This window comes from Pogona vitticeps, chromosome 3 (assembly GCF_051106095.1).
Source record: "Pogona vitticeps strain Pit_001003342236 chromosome 3, PviZW2.1, whole genome shotgun sequence".
Lineage (NCBI taxonomy): Eukaryota > Metazoa > Chordata > Lepidosauria > Squamata > Agamidae > Pogona > Pogona vitticeps.
In genome coordinates, this window is record NC_135785.1 from 137,859,184 (window position 1) to 137,876,371 (window position 17,188).

At 40.6% G+C, this 17,188-nt stretch overlaps 1 protein-coding gene and 2 long non-coding RNA genes across 18 annotated transcripts in view; 1 reads left to right on the forward strand and 2 right to left on the reverse strand.

The window, feature by feature from the left end:
- The window catches only part of PCDH9 (protocadherin 9), a 1,094,858-nt gene that overhangs the window by 1,035,332 nt on the left and 42,338 nt on the right, over positions 1–17,188 (reverse strand). The window lies entirely within an intron of this gene.
- Positions 1–17,188, forward strand: part of LOC144588282 (uncharacterized) — a 139,030-nt gene that overhangs the window by 91,156 nt on the left and 30,686 nt on the right. Inside the window, exon 2 of the long non-coding RNA XR_013543777.1 lies at positions 1–17,188. This exon is cut by the window's left edge and continues 16,543 nt beyond it; it is cut by the window's right edge and continues 30,686 nt beyond it. This is a non-coding gene — a long non-coding RNA (uncharacterized LOC144588282).
- LOC144588281 (uncharacterized) overlaps positions 1–17,188 on the reverse strand; it is a 35,194-nt gene that overhangs the window by 1,892 nt on the left and 16,114 nt on the right. The window contains exons 1-2 of the long non-coding RNA XR_013543776.1: positions 1,993–17,188; positions 1–1,353 (exon numbers count right to left, since the gene is read on the reverse strand). The exon at positions 1–1,353 is cut by the window's left edge and continues 1,892 nt beyond it; the exon at positions 1,993–17,188 is cut by the window's right edge and continues 16,114 nt beyond it. This is a non-coding gene — a long non-coding RNA (uncharacterized LOC144588281). The remainder of the gene's footprint in view (positions 1,354–1,992) is intronic.

Here is a 17,188-nt window from a genome sequence, read left to right on the forward strand (position 1 = left end):
AACTGTTCCATCATTTCTTTTTTTTCCTGATATATTCCACAAATCAAATTGTACTCCATACTGTAAGTGTGGTCTTAAGAGATACGTGCAAAGTTGGATATTTTTGCATTGGGAACCCATAATGGTTTATTTCTCTATATTGAGAAAAGTCTGTACAAGATGTATATGAATTGACACTGCAGGGAACAAAGTTCCCAGACACTCTTTCTCCGACACACTAGATTTCCAGATGTAGGACATGACTTTCTGTGGTGTAACCCTGAGCTGGGCCTGCTGTACTTGGGAGGATTTCAAGATACATCTTCCAACTGCTCCACTAGATCATGAATCATAATAATCACTGGGCTTGGTATCTCTTGTTTCATCCAGCTGAAGCAGAGTGGAGTCAGGAGGAGGGCATATCTGCATGAGTGGGAAACTGATGCAATTGGTGCCTTTTGCTGTTATAAACAGCAAGTGGTGAGGAGACTGACGTTCATTCCCTGAAAGGGGCTGATTGGTGATACGCACACTTTACAAACAGGCAGAATTTCACAATGTATAGCAAACACCATGGTCCTCTATGTGCACGTGTATGTAATCCAAAATTATGCAACAAAATGACACCAATTGCTCTCAAACCTGCAGGCAAGAAAGGAGAATCTCTTAAAATTACCCCCAAAGGCGCCTCATATATAGGGAATTTCAATTTTAGAGCACCTTATTTTTTTTTCCATTATGACAGCATCAACTGATTTCTGTGACCTTGATGCCAACTGAAGAGAAAAACAAGTTGAAAAATAGCTCCATCAAACTATTTTACATTCACTCTAACCTGCACCCCCCCTTCCAAACATTTTCAGGGAGCTTATTGAAGGGCAAGAGTTATATTGTATGTCATGATGTGGCCTTTTCAGTTATCCTTCCATCAGCACTCAAATACTTTATTCAGTAGGTAAACAGGTCTGGGGCTGGTAATGGCCTTCCTGGTGAAGCTTTGGCTATGTCTTTTATTGTTGAGTTTTTAATTGTGCTTTTAAATTACTTTTTTTACATTATATGTCATTTAAGATATTGTTTTTAATGCTTATATTATTAATGTAAGCTGCCCTCTTTCCTTTCTTTAATGGAAAGCTGGAGTATAAATGAATAAATAACAAGCAGAGCATATTTTATAAAAGAAACAAAGCTAAACAATTCTCAAGCTTCAAAGGCTCCTTACACAAAATGCCCTGCCAGTGTGGGTACAGAGGGGCACTCCGTCTGAAACTTGGCCAGCTACTACGTCTGTACATTTTACCCAAATCTAAGAAAAAAAAAATACAAGCTTTTTGAAGAAACATCCAAAGTTTAGGAAAACAAACCAAAGCAAAACTCCATATTTGAAGAAAAGTGACCTGTTGCTGTCCTTCTGTATTTTGCTCAAATTAACATGTTGCTGCCCAGGACAACTGAGAGGAATGAAATCCTAGGGACTGGCACTGGATGGGAGTGCATGGATACTTAAGGAAGGCCATGGCCAGGTCTGGGGGAAGAATCACGTGTCCCTGTATCAATCATCCCGTGTACCAGACTCTCTTTGACCCTTGCTGGTGGGCCACATACTGCAATATGAAGTTTGCTCTCACTGTAATATCTCTAAATTTGGCACTTGATATGAATGGCAATCATTCACTGATACAGGATAAAATTTTAAAAGTGCACCAAGAAACACCATGGGCCAAAGGAGACAATGACCAGTATTCCATTCAGGAAAAATAGAACAGCACTAATTGCTGAATAGTTCCGTGATTTAGATATCTGTCTGCAGAGCAAGAGGTTGGGAGTTTAATTCCCCGCTATGCCTCCCTGACAGGGGCTGGACGCAGTGATCCATAATGAAGTTCTAAGATTGTTGTCATATATGCATTCCTCCTGCTCCAGCAGACTCTCCTTTATGTGCCCAGTCTTGCACTACTGAAGAGATTGGTCGCATAACAGTTGTGGGATTGTTCTTGTCATGCCAAAGCAAACCTCCATATTTGAAGAAAAGTGAGATATATGTACCTCCAAGGCTTCAGACTCACTTTCCAAACTGCTGAAGCAAAATCCTAAACACTTTTTTTCATATACACTACCCTGCTCCATTGCCTCAGGAAGCTGAAAGATCAATACCAGCAGGAAGTAGGACTCAAGGGGCAATCCTATGGGAATGAGACATAAAGCAAACCTGGAGATAAGTTGATATCTTTTTGAGGTGGAGGAAACTTCTCCCCAGTTCACTGCATGTTTCTTTCTTGCCCCGAATACCTATTGAGTAGGCTTCTCCAACATAATAGTGACAATATTTTTTCAAAAGTAAGTGAAATGGGTTTGGGTCACAAAAATGTTGCAGAAGTTTACCGAATGTCTGGCATGCAGAATTATACAGTGACAGAGAGAGTTTGAGAAGCTCTGTCTCTTGTATACATATACCGGTAATCTTTCTGATAACCAGTTTTGCTTCCTCTGAGCAGAGAGTTTGTAAAAGCTGCCTGTAAAAAACAGGAGGGAGCACAGTTTGCTGTCCTCTGAAGATGCCGGCCACAGAGACTGGCGAAACGTTAGGAAGAACCACCTTCAGAACACGGCCAAGAAGCCCGAAAAACCCACAACAACCAGTAGTGAACTTTGTTTCAGTTGTGTTTTCATCAGAATTTACCAGAATCAATCCTTCAAATACAGCATATGTGTATTTTTGTGTATGCATGTGTGTGCATTTGACCAAAGCATGTTTTGCATGATATTTTTTTGTACATTTTTCACATAGGGACATGCTGACATACTTTTTTTATGTTACATAATGCATTGAAAACTTAGAAATATGTTGATTTCCAACCACTAAGTGCATTCAGTTCCACATTAGGGTCCAGGAGATAATAAACCATTACCTCCCCCACCTCATAGAACCAGGGAGGGAGATGCTATTTCTGGCAGTTGCATATTGATACTGTTATCATGTCAGCACATAATATAATCAACCCAGCACATGCCCTTTTAACATTGTATGTTTTGTATGTACATGTTATATTTTTATTCCATCCTTCAATGAAGAAAAGCAGTCAGGGCAGTTAACAATTAATATTAAAAACAAATTAAATAATGCCATTGAAGCTACCAACATGAATTTGATCAAACTCCAGGGGGCAGTGGAAGACAGGAGGGCCTGGCGTGCTCTGGTCCATGGGGCCACGAAGAGTCGGACATGACTAAACGACTAAACAACAATAAAAATACTAAAACCATTAAAACCATCCCAATGATCAGGATCAAGAAACATTAAGAATAGTTTAAAAGCCAGTTTGAAAATCTGTGTTTTCACATTCTTCCTAAGAGTGGTGAGAAAAACTGACTGCTGTCCCAAGGGGAGTGGAAGCCAGAGGGAAGAAAGCCCTCTCCTGGTGTTCATCAAGATGATCTTACACAGGTTATGCTATTCTCAAGAAAGTTGTAGTTGAAAATCTTAATGCACAGATGAATTCACAGAACACATTAGATAAGGAGATCCAATACTGTTTAGGGCTTTAACATTAAAAACACAATAAAGGGCTCTGGAAAGCTAGTGGCAACTCGTATAGGTCTTTCACTGTCTGAGGAATGTGATTTTGATACCCGTTAGCAACTTAATTGCTGCATTTGGCCCCAACAGAAGCTTCTGGACACTCTTCAAGAATAGCCCTAGGTAGAATGCATTACATTATGATTTCTCGGTATTCTTTTTCTTTGGTAAGATGAAAACTGAATGCACCCTTTTCCAGGTTTTAGAAGAGCAATGTATTGCTCTTCTAAAACCTGGAAAAGGCATCATCTGATGCACAGAGGGAGATGTACTGCAGAGAGCTGACATAGCTCCTTGGCAGGAGAAGCAAATAGCTGATCCAGGATTTGGCTTGCTGCTGTGCCTGTCTGTAAGGCAAATAGTGAAGCCAAGTTCACATGATGAAAGGAGAATCTGCAGTGATAATTCTTGCAAATATATTTTTTTCAAGGTTACATACCTACGTTGCAGAATATAGGCTGCACTCCTTTGCCCACTCAGCCCAGAATAAAGAGTCAAGACACAGAAGTTGGATAAAACTGTGGCCACATCTTTATTAACTATTTAATTTTTTAACTTCCCCTTTCACAAGGGGGGCCATACTGTAGTGCAAAGTTATATTCTGAATCCGTTGTATCTTATGCATCCAGATCAGACCACCAAGTGCAAGTTTCTGTTACTGAAGCGTGCTGATCTCTGTCTAGCATGACTTCACCTGCCATCTGTGGGATTCCCACCAATACTGCAGTCACTGAGTCACGTGACGCTAGTTGCACTGCAGCCCAGGAGATCCCCTTAATTCCCTTCCTCCTTCATAAAAATCCTGATGGATGGGCAGAAACACACTTGCTCCCATTCTCAGCCAATTACAGGAACAAGCCAAAAATTCCCATCTGGCCCCGAAGCGACCAGCTAATCTCATTCTTCTTAAAGGGTGGGTGGGTAGTCTCTGATACCCACGCTGTAAAAGAGACTGAGCCAGGGAGGTAAGCAACTTAATCAAATCCCTCCACTCAACCACCACCATCCGGTCTCAATGTCATTCTTCTGCACTCACTCTGTCCAGAGTGGGCAGGCAAAGAGCTACCGTGGTGGCAGTGGCACCGCCGCGCAGAGCGTTCCAGAAGTGAGAATGAGATCAAATGGACATTTATCCCATGTTTTGGTCCAGGTTAGAGATGAACTGGTTCACTCCTTTTCCCGGTGAGCAAAAGGCAAACCAGCCCTGATTTATGGCAACCTACCCTTTTGGGGGTCCCTCTTAGGGGCTCTTGTTCTTTTGTGCGTGTTATGTATGCAGGTAGGATGATTCAGTTTTGATTAGGCCCCAGCATATGTGATCACTGAGATCAAATCAAAGTGTCCCTTTATTCAAGTCCCTAAGAAATAGAAAGCTTCCTTTCTGTTTGCCCACAGAAAGGAAGGGAGATGAAGCTTTCATTTTAAAAAAAATTCTTGATAACACGTCAGCAATGCTGATGCACTGTGCAAGTTAGCAACGATTTAAAAGAGATCAAAAACTTTCTCTTCCTTTTTCAGCACAGGTGAATGGCAAGGAAGCTTTCCCTTTCTCATGGTTATTACATAGCTTAAGTCAAAGCTTGGCGGAGGAGACGGGACAAAGGGTTGTTTCTTTAAAGGGAAAGAAGATTTGGTCTAACTTGTGCTAAACAAGGTTGCTTGAGGTATAAGGCACTTGATGCAGATGCAAGGATTGCTCCAAATGACATGTTGTTGTTGTTCAGTCGTTTAGTCATGTCTGACTCTTCGTGACTCCAAGGACCAGAGCACGCCAGGCCCTCCTATCTTCCACTGCCTCCCGTAGTTGTGTCAATTTCATGTTGGTTGCTTTGCAGACACTGTCCAGCCATCTCATCCTCTGTCGTCCCCTTCTCCTCTTGCCGTCACACTTACTTTGAGGTGTCCAAATGACATACTACACCTCAAAGTACCTTTGTTTAACATGATCTAGACCAGAGGTTCCCAACTTTGGGTAACCTGGGTGTTATTGGATTGTAATTCTCAGAACACTTCACCACCAGCTGTTGTTGCTGGTGCTTCTGGGAGTTGCAATCCACTGATTTAGACCCATCCATACCAGGATAATTGGGCTGTCCGATCTCATACCAAGTTTTTGTTTAAAAATAAATAAGGCAAATTGAACTGTTAAATAATTTTAAACAGAATACATGTTCTACTCTCTTTTGAGATGGAAGGGCAGTGCTGCTGAAAAGGGAGCCCAACCTGTTGTCTAGCTAAAAAGTAGATGAAAGAAAAGTTGTGCTATGATTAAAATTGCTCATAGTAAGATTATTCATTTATGCTTTAGAACTATACTGTACATTACCAAAATAAGCTGGAAAAGCAGACACAACTTTGGTTCAGACAAAAGCTACAGGAAAACCACTACTATTTCTAGTGAAGAACTGTAATCACAGTCTGGATTCATATATTGCACTTAACACACAAGAATTTTTACCCAAATTGATTTTATTCCAATTGTCTTAAATGGATAATGGGTCTCTTCAAAGCTGGATATGGTTTGCATATCTTTCAAAAACACAACAGAGGGCTACTTGAATACATTTGTGCAATGCCAAACAATGCATACTTTTCAAACAAGCAAGAAATTCTCTAAGGGCAAATTCTCCTCTCCAAGCGTTACTGAAATGAATGGAAGCTCAGAAAAGCAACCTGCCTCATCAGCACTGCAAGGAGTTGCAGTAGAAAAGCCAGCAGTCTACTACTGACACTGTCCAAACGATGCCAGATTGAGTGGAGCCCTGTGCAAAACTTGCTGTATTCCCCAATCAGCAGTTGTCGATACGGAATATTCTCCTTTCGGTTTACGTTAACTACAACATTTCATGTATCATTCTGTTACTTCTCAGTAAGGAATGGCTTCCATCTGTCATTACACACATTTGTAAAAGTAACTATTCACGCTCTCTGTATTGGTAAGGGGTGGGAACTATACTAGTTCACACTAAGAAGGTCTGAAAATGGCTTGTGTTTTCCCATGTTCCCTATGTTGTCCAGAGACCTAGTTGTGTTTTGAGGCTTACAGGCCTTATTGTTAATTAAATAATTAATGATCTAATTAATTAGACATCTGGAAAATATTTATTTTAAAACACTAGCCATGGAGTAGAACAGAACCCACCCACAGATTTAGATTTCTATTGTTCACACTGAGCAATTAAGTTGAAATTACCTTCAGAAATTCCCCTCAGCACACCAAAGTGTTTCTCTTTTTCAAACAGGATGTAAGGGAAGAACATCTATCCCTCTGGCTTTCTCTAAAAGTACAAGTAGCTGTGACAGCTTAAGTATATGTTAGAAATTATTGATAATTACAGCTGTATATTGCAGTCTACAGAGGGGATAGCTAATGGGGTTAATAAACTACTTGCTGGCTCACAAGCCACAAACCATAAACAGCATGACCTCCAGCCAACACAGCACTAAAAAAAGCCAAAACACACATATACACAAACACACACAAACATATTTATGAACAGGATGATCCATGTGCTTGTAATTATCTTCTTGTTTTTCACCTGGTATATGTCTTTAAATGTTGATAAGGTTTTACTTGAGAAGAGTAAAATTCATTCCAGAAAAGGGCATAAAATGCTTTCAGCTAATGCTCATTTATCAACCCAAAATATTTCCTTAAGTACCAGTCCTACCAAAACACTTTCCTGAGGCCAAAGAAAATTATAACTTCAAAAATAGATCCCTGACTGGGATATAGCATGCAGTTGGCCCAATTCTTGATGTAGGACATTGCCTTTCTCCAAGTTCTGCACAGCAGAGGGAGAACCTGCTGAAAAGAGAAGGCCTTTTCCTCACCAGAACAGAGTTCCATTTGCTTCGCTTTGGGGTCATAAATATTTGCTAGCATACCAGGTAGCTACTACTGATGTGAAGAGACAATAGAGCCTGGTCGGGGGGGGGGAGGGGAAAGTATCTACCAAACTCCCTTAAGATGCAGTACTTAACAGAGAAATTGAGGGGATAAAATGGTAAGATTGTTGTGGCAATTAATTAATTTCTACTTATGGAAATATTTACATGCTGCTCCATTAGTGCACAGCACTATTCTGCAATATGCCTCAGTGCTGAGTAGCTGGAAGAAATCTGTGATTTGATTTACCAGTGGTATCAAATAAACACAGATGCCACCTGCACTTCAGGAGCTGCTTTTAACATATTAAAGGAGAAATTCTGCCTCTGAGTGGAAATTATTAAACTCTTAATTAAATGTGTCATGGTGTAGGGGCAGGAAAGAAGGGAAGGCCAAACATTTCAGAAGTACCAATGTAAGCACAAGATACCTCTGCAGGCTGAACTCAGAAAGTTACAAAACCTGTTTAAAAGGCACCCCTATGCAGTTAGAATTGTTGTTATGTGCTGCCAAGCCAGAACCAATTTATAGCCATCCTAATAGGGCCTTCAAAGTAAATTAGGTGTTTAAGCAGTGGTTTTACCAGTTCCACATCCTGATCTGTCACTATAATCTACTGCACCACACTGGATATCTGCAGTTAGAATTAGGGGATTAGTTAGCATTAAGGGGAGGGAAACAGAGATATGTCCAGTGACCAAACCCTCTCCATGAGATTATTGTTGCATGGGTTAGTCAGGTAGGTTCTGCAGGAGGGAGCTTTCTTGACTCAAGAATGCTCCCTAACAGAGCCTGAAAAAGCTAACTTTCAGAATACGTTTCCAAACATTCCCCAATTAGCTTGATCTATGCCAGCTAAGAGATTCTGAAATATGTCATACAAAATAGGCTCCCTGTATAATTTATGTTTTGGAAGAGGTAGCTATGTTATGCAAGCATATCAGACAAAATCCAAAGAAACAAAACAAGACAAAAACATGTAGCACCTTAGACTATTATATTTTAATGTGAGCTTTCCTGGACACATCCACTTTGTCCGACATATGGAAACAGAATGAAATGTTGAATGAAATATCAGTCTCATACTAAATATTGATTGCCTCATGAATGGATGTTACATTTACATGCAGTAATTTATGGCTTCCGTTGTTTTAGATCTCTGTTATAAAAATTCCCCAGGAGACAGAAAACAGACACCAGGCCTGGGCAAAGATGAGCTGGGAGAGAGAAGAGAGAGGGGTGAGTGTCAGGTAGGTGGGATTTTGAAGATTGGGGACTCACTTAAAACTCAAGATGGAGAGAAAAAGAGAATATTAAATGTAGAGGTGAAAGAAGATGGCAGAGGATTCATGTGTGTTAATGTAGGGAATATAGACAGTTTTTACCCTTGAGCCTTGTGATGAGAGATGGACTTGGTAATTGTGAAGAAAATAACAGTAGCAGTACATAATAGCAGAAGTATTGCATTTGGTAGCGACTTAAAAAACCTAGGCTTATATTAAATCCATAAATAAAGTCACTACTTCTGCTATGATCTACTGCCATTGAACTTCAGAAGTGTGGAGCTTGCCTATCTTATCAAAGCTTAACTTTTTGGACTACATTTTTCAGAATCCAGAATGGTCTGTGTAGAGTTGACCAATGACATTGTCATCTAATCTGCTTAACTTTGTCAAACCTTTATTTTCTTTTTGTTCTGTTCTCTGGTTATACTAGAGTGCAACGATCCACAGGGACAGTTAGTGAATAGCTGAAGAGCCTCAATACAGCCTTCCCCTGCCTTGGGTTGTACAGATATTTTGGATTACCAGTGGGATTTATACTCCAAATCACCCAAAGGCTGCCATGCTTGGGGCTTTCATCTGAGCACAATGATATCACCTGACACACCAATCAGCAATCCAACTTCACTGAAACACAAGCCAAAGACTTTTCAACTTACTCTGTCCATAAAATTTTCATCTGAGAGAGCAGTAAACAGCCAGCAGTAGGCCCTGCAGTGCACATTGTTCCACTTCTGATCCAAAGGCAAAGAGCTTTTTGACTCCTGCTTCTCAGTGGGAACAGCCATAGAGGATTTGGCAAGGTTTTCTCTTCTCATGAAGGCTCACCTGTTCAATTCAATTTGTTTGGTGCAGGCATGGGAGTTAACAGCTCAATTTTGTAACAATCAAAATTCTTCCAAAGCCTCTGGTGCTATTCACAGTGGGATTTGATTGTGAATTATAAGAAAATCAGCAAGCAGAACCTGTTGCTGTCCTTCTGTATTTTGCTCAAATTAACATGTTGCTGCCCAGGACAACTGAGAGGAATGAAATCCTAGGGACTGGCACTGGATGGGAGTGCATGGATACTTAAGGAAGGCCATGGCCAGGTCTGGGGGAAGAATCACGTGTCCCTGTATCAATCATCCCGTGTACCAGACTCTCTTTGACCCTTGCTGGTGGGCCACATACTGCAATATGAAGTTTGCTCTCACTGTAATATCTCTAAATTTGGCACTTGATATGAATGGCAATCATTCACTGATACAGGATAAAATTTTAAAAGTGCACCAAGAAACACCATGGGCTGAAGGAGACAATGACCAGTATTCCATTCAGGAAAAATAGAACAGCACTAATTGCTGAATAGTTCCGTGATTTAGATATCTGTCTGCAGAGCAAGAGGTTGGGAGTTTAATTCCCCGCTATGCCTCCCTGACAGGGGCTGGACGCAGTGATCCATAAGGTCCCTTCCAGCTCTGAAGTTCTAAGATTGTTGTCATATATGCATTCCTCCTGCTCCAGCAGACTCTCCTTTATGTGCCCAGTCTTGCACTACTGAAGAGATTGGTCGCATAACAGTTGTGGGATTGTTCTTGTCATGAGGCCCACCCTACATGACCTAAGGGAAACATTGTGATTGACCCTTTATTCCAAATAGGATACTGGCCAATAGGATTGACCACTTTTCAGAACAGATGCTCCCTCTAGTGCAATGCTTCCGCAGTTGCTCTTGGACAGCACGGCTAGCGATAAGGCTTTTGGGAGATTTAGTCCAAGAACATCTGGGGACCCAAGGTTAGGAACCACTGCTCTAGCAGTTTAAAACACATTTCTCATAGCAATGATGGACATCACTTACCTACCTCATATTTGGCACATTTTCTTTTCTGTTTGGCCATTGGAAGACTACCATGGACTTAATTTGAAAGTGTGATTGCTGAAGCAAAGCATCTCTGATGAAATTTCACTGTAGGGGGAACAATGGATTATTGGATTATATACCACCCTTAGCATCTAATTTGACCCTGTGAGAGTAAATAGTGACAACAGGTTTTACCTCGTCTCAGTTTTATTTTATTTTTCTTTGTTCCAGAAAATTATTTGACAGGGCACCAATCCAGCCCCCTTTTTCATGTCTCTGAGTCTTCTTTCTTGGTCATGTTAAAAGTGTGACAAAATGTTCAGGACTGGCTTTCACAGAGAGATGGATTTATCCTCAAGGAAATGTAGAACAGCCCTACTGCATTTTAAGTGGTTAAAAATGAAAAAAAACTGATTTAGCTGTCTATAGGAGGTCAGAGAAGAGTATAAGATTATTTAGTGCTTTGCCCACCATTTAATGACTCCTAGCAAACTTGATTGTTAAAATACTTAAAATGATAGCATTAAGCAATTTTTGTGTTTGATGACATAAGCCTCTGTGACAGTCTTAGCTCCACAGTTGCATCCCACTTGACTTTGACACACTTTATTTGAAGACATGCATGTGTAAAGATCAGTAGCAATTGCCAATTTGCCTGGTCTACCACATTACCATAGAGCTACTGCTACAGACAATTCCCCCTTAGGTGCAATTTTGTCATACTCCATTAATCCTCTCAATCCTCCCCCAATCCTGCAGACTTGTTACGTCGTAATCCTCAATTGTTGTGCCGCAGGAACACTGGAAAGTCTCCGCTGTCCTCCAGGCAGAAAATTACAATAGTAAGTCTATTAAATTTGGCTCTGACAATGTCCACTCAGATCACTCCCGCTTGTTGCAGTCATAACCCATAGCCACGGTGTCAGAACAAATTATTGCCAGCATCCAGAATGCCAATGCAAAATTAATTTGTTGCCTCCCTCAGCCTCACTGATGCAGTCCCAAAATGACTGCAGAAATCTAGCTGTAGTTTTTTTTCCCCCCAAGATGCCTGGAAACTAAATCAACACATTGCAAAGGCTGGCTTGCTTCATTCATTTATTTATGTCAGGTTTCAATTCCCACTGGGGACCTTTAATGCATGATAGCAACCTGTTGCATAACCAATTTTACTGGCATTCTTTCACCTGAATCTGTTCAAGAGCGATTACTAGGACTGCTCCTCTTAAAGACAAACTTGTAGGACTACATAGATAATCACGCCATACCTTCAAGAGGAGTGCCTAGCTGCTCCTTCGCCACTGCTGCCTTGTCCATGCAGAAGGAGTTTGTGGAGTTCGTGCTCACATATCAGGACTACCCACAAGCAAGCACTCTGGAAAATGTGGGTTCTTCTGTATGTGTACGTAGTCTCTGTAAGAGTTTTTCATCTTTGGATGCAATGTTCTCCATACAGAGAAAGCGACAAAGGAGGGGCTAGTCACTGCTCTTTGAGCATGCTGATTACAGACAAGAAGTAACAACTGAATAGGGCTTTGACTGGACTGCAGATGCACACAATACAGCTCCTTCCTTGTCAGTCCTGCATTACCTATCAGGGAGGAGGCCAAGTTGTGCCAAATTCCAAGAAAATGGTAGTACCTGTGCAGTGACATAACTTTTCCTCCAATGTCCCATAAGATTTATTCCCCCATGAAAGTGGCTTCCACTTTTCTGTGATATCCTCAGAACTCTAGGGAATTTCTTTTGGTTATATTTTTGAGCTTCGCATAGCAAGACAAGGTGGCAGAAGATGCTGCATTTAGGGTTCCCTTCACCCTGCCATAACTCTGGCTTTCCTGGCTGCCCTCATTTTGACAAAAAAAAAAAAAACAACCCTGTGGAATCAGTTACCTTGTGACATTCTCCCCTAAGCTTTATTTGTGTAAAGCCAAGAAGGTGGGCTTGGAGGCTGTCAAGAGCCACACAGATGGTTATACAACAAAAATACAAGACAAGCACATGTATCTTGATCACCTCATGAGTAAAGTAAGTACAACAACCATGAACCTTGGATATTTTCAGAATCTCTCTGGAATGATTCCTCTTTTTGAAATTGTTTTTGGATGAAATTTCTCTTCTATGAATTGATTAAGAATGGCAGAATTTCTCATGGGAGATTTCCAACTGCCAACCCCCCCCCGCCCTGTATTAATTTGTCTCTAAACTCAGTGTATTCAAGCTCATCTAAAGAATGAAACCTGTGTTCTTCAATTTGTATCACCAACTTCTAAAATACCTAAATACTTTTGAGCATTGTCCCTGTTGCTCTTCTCTACTTTTACACCCAATGCACCTTCTGCTAAGTAGAAAAAGAGTACTTGAACAATATGACAGATAAAATGGAAAAATCCTGGTTACTGTGCCAGTGCTGTTAAATATTAATAGTTGACCACAGGAATGTGTTATTACGGGGTTTCTTAAAATTATTATTACTCACACTTTAAACTGAAATGCTTTGTCACAATTCAGAGGTCTTTCAATGTTGCTTAAGAAGCTACAATCATTGTTGCACAGTACAGCATACTCAGTGTCTGGTTCACAAATAGCATGCTCATCATTTGAGGTGACTTTACCATGGCTTAAAAGTGTTTCTGAGAATGCATAGACAGCCTTCCCCTCTTGTAGAGTTACTGTAGCCTATCCTGTTCTCAGACAGCTAAATTTAAAGAGTGGAGCTTCTATCTAAGGCACACAACAAAGCTCTGATTGTGCCTCAGCCCTGAGGATGTTGGGATGTCTGGTCTTCCAGAAGCACTCATTTGAAGTACTTTTTAAGAGTTCCCACTATACCTGGAGTACTTTACATCAAAGCAAATTACTTTCAACAGACTTGGGTGGTGTTAAATGGTTATCAAGTGCTTCAAGCACACCAGTGAGTGTCAGTGCTTCCCAGGGTGCCACTTCAAGTTTGGTGAGGGGGATTCCGTTGTATGCCGCCATAAGTATGCCTCGGAAGTGGGGGTGAGAGGGAGGCAACATTCGCAATAATGTTCAAAGTCTTTTCTTAGAGTTTTAAACAATTACATTTCAGACGAGCTTTCCTTTGAGAGCTCTTCTTGCCATTTCTGTCTCATAACAACCAGAAATATAGACTCTTCTGAAAAATGTTAATAGGTCTGAAACATGGGGGGTGGGCAATTGCTCCCCCATGAACAGGAGTGCTCCTGATGCATGTTCCTGATGCATAATAAAATGATGTGCCATCAAGTCTATTACAATTTATGACAATGCTTTCTACATAGAGAATATCATTCCCTTCTTCTGTGGGCATCCCAGGACCGTGCAGCTTGCCCAAGGCTACAGAGATCTGTTCTTACTGTAAACTTTTTGAATGGCTGTGAACAGATCCAAATATTTCTGGAATTTTGGGTCACAACATTTCGCAGCTAAATACTCTTTAATAGATTATTCCATAACACAATATAGATAGTCTACCAGTCCCATTGTAGCATCGTGCAAGCACAGCAAAGATCAGGAACACTGCAGTGGATTATGAAGGTAAAGCAAAGGATTTAATAAAGTAAGCCCACCAACTTCATAAAGGAAACAGTAAATCTGGATAAGAGAACTGAACTACCTGCCACGGGGATTTCCCTGCCCCCAACCTTTAATAGAAACAATGTACAACTGGATAACTGTAAACACAGCCCATCTGTCACCCCTAGTCCCTATCCCGTAGTGTGTGGGGGAGCTGGGAGGACAAATGTAGCACTTTAAGCTTGTAAACCCAGTCTTATTCCAGGGCCATGATGAATTCACAGCTCAGCCAACTCTTTAAAATCTATGATTGATCATCTGGTGAACTCTTTAAAAATAAAATGCTTGTTTGCTAATTAACTACACCAAGGTCTACTGTCAGTGACATGCTCGACAGTGCTCTTCAATTAGGCAAAAAGGTTTTTTCTCTACACACTGCAGATCTCAGTAGGAATCCCAGTCCTGGAGTAAACAAAATAAATGAAGAATGCAAAGGGGAAATGTCCCAGCATGCCCTAACAGCCGGTATTACAGTGAGTGGAATGAATTTTCTCCTTTCTTTGCTGTCTTTGCATCTCAGTCTCACAGGATGCCACTGTCACAGGCTTAAGCTAGTTCAATAGTCATGCCCTCTTCTTCCCATGGAGCTCTGGGAATTGAAGTCACATGCAGAGAACAGGGGAGTCTCTGATAGATAATTTTCAGCATCTTTCCAGCAACACCTATTGGGATTCTTTGGTGAAATCCTTAACAGTTGAACTAGATGCCTAAAATAGATATACAGTATTTACACATTCATTTCCACCCCCAAAAAACCTGAAGTCTGAATAAGCCAAGGTAAATAAATGGGGGGCAGAAAAGAATAGGCAGGAGAGAAGGGAGAGAACAGGACATGGAAAGAGGATGAACATAGAAAGTAGGAATGGAAAGGAGACAAAAGCACAGTGGATACATTGTTCATTTCACGAAACAAACAGTGCATATGAGAGTGCAGAATCTTCCCCATTAATCTCACCACCTAGTGTGCTGTCAGACATTCTACTCAGACTATATACATAGGGCGTGCCGCCATGTATGCTCTGCACAGAACTTATCAGGAACTAAAAAATAATGGAGACAAGTCCAGGAAGCATCTCTCTCTCTCTCTCTCTCTGTCTCTCTCTCTCTCTCTCTCTGATGCACAAACATACAACCCCCCCCCCCACATGTCTCTCTTTCATTCTACACTGATGTGTTATCCAAATATGTTTTTTGTCTTTCATGGAAAAGTATGTTGCTGTTGAGAGGCATCAGATGAATGATTTGGTGAAAGCATTAATACACAGTGTCCAGCATTTTAACATGAATACACCTTGAAACATTTGCACTCCTGTATCGCTGCTTATAGTAAGTGCAAGGATCCATCTTATGCCCTTGTATACAATTACAGAAAATCTTAAGATTTTCATCTGGTGCATACTGCTACTGTCAAACTGGTGTCAGTCAGACCACATAACTCTAGTAAATGTGCATTCTGGGTATTGCGCATTGGCAATTCTCCCCTTGGAAGTTCAATACAGTCTATGTCCCCTTTGACAAAGCTCTGGGAAAAGTCCCAAAACATTTTTGGCACTTAAAATGTGGATAGTTTATAGGATACCATGCACATGTCAAGATATTATGACATCCTAGGTGAAGTACAGTGGACCCTTGACTTATAGACGGCTTGACTTACAGACTTTTTGAGTTACAGACTTCTCTGGCCGCAAAATTTAGGTTTGACTTGCAGCCTGAGAATTGACTTACAGACCAGAAAAAAACCAAAATGGAACAAAAACGGCCTGTTACGGGATTAATCGGTTTTCAATGCACTGTAGATCAATGGAGACTTGACTTACAGACTTTTTGACTTGAGAACCGCCTTCCAATACGGATTAAGTTCTCAAGTCAAGACCCCACTGTACAACTTTGCCTCAGTCTATGGCACTGCTGTCAGTTCTTGGAGATGATAAAATGCAGTAACTGTTGCAGCAAGCTACAGCACATTTAAACAGAGAAAGCTTCAAGCTGCCGATTTGGTGGCAGCGGGTGTAACTAGGATTTTTGAGGCTTATAAAATCCTGCATGGTTGAAATTGAAAAGATTTACTTGTACTGGCTACAGATCCTGAATCACTGGGGAATAATGAGGAAATCTCATTTTAAAAAATATTCTTAAACAAATATTCTCAAAGACAAATTCCCAAATAGCATTCCTCTACATTGAAACTGATATTCTACAGTCTATGTATCTTGAAGTCAATGGGAATTTCTTCTGAAGAGATATTATACAATGTGTTACAGTGGCCTACAATTCGGTGTCAGGCATCTTTGGAAGCAACTGAAATGTAATAAGGTAATGTAAGAGACATGTTATGGAATTCAACAAGTAAATAACCCAGTTAATTATGACATTGTCTATCACAGTCTAATGGGGAATGATCAGGGAGAAGCTCATGTCTCTCCAGGGATTTTACCTGTGCTTGCTCCATCATTACCATTCCTCCCTCAAGACAGTCTCTAAATCAACAGTTGAGTGTAACATTAAAATTAAAATAAAAATGAAAGCTTTGATACAAGAAGTTACAATTCAAGAGACAATCTGAAGAATTGTTTTAGGAAGGAAGGATTACTCACACAATCCCATGGGCATTTCTAGGACAATGGAAAGGAAAGTGACTTTAAGAAAGCCAGTTTATTATCAATTAGAGGTCGGATTGCAGGTTTATCTACCGTGTTTTCCCGAAAATAAGACAAGGTCTTATATTAAATTTTGCTCCAAAAATGCATTAGGGCTTATTTTCAGGAGATGTTTTATATTTTTCATGTACAACAATCTACATTTATTCAAATACAGTCATGTCATTTTCTTCTGGTTGCTGCAGAATGGTGGAAGGTGGGGTTTCACTTAACTGGGGCTTATTTTGGGGGTAGGGCTTATTTTACGAGCACCCTGAAAAATCATACTAGGGCTTATTTTCAGGTTTGGTCTTATTTTATGGGAAACAGGGTATACTGTACTCAGTCCCATGCCTACTCCTGGCAGTGGCCTCATGGGATGTTAGTGGCATTCTTGAA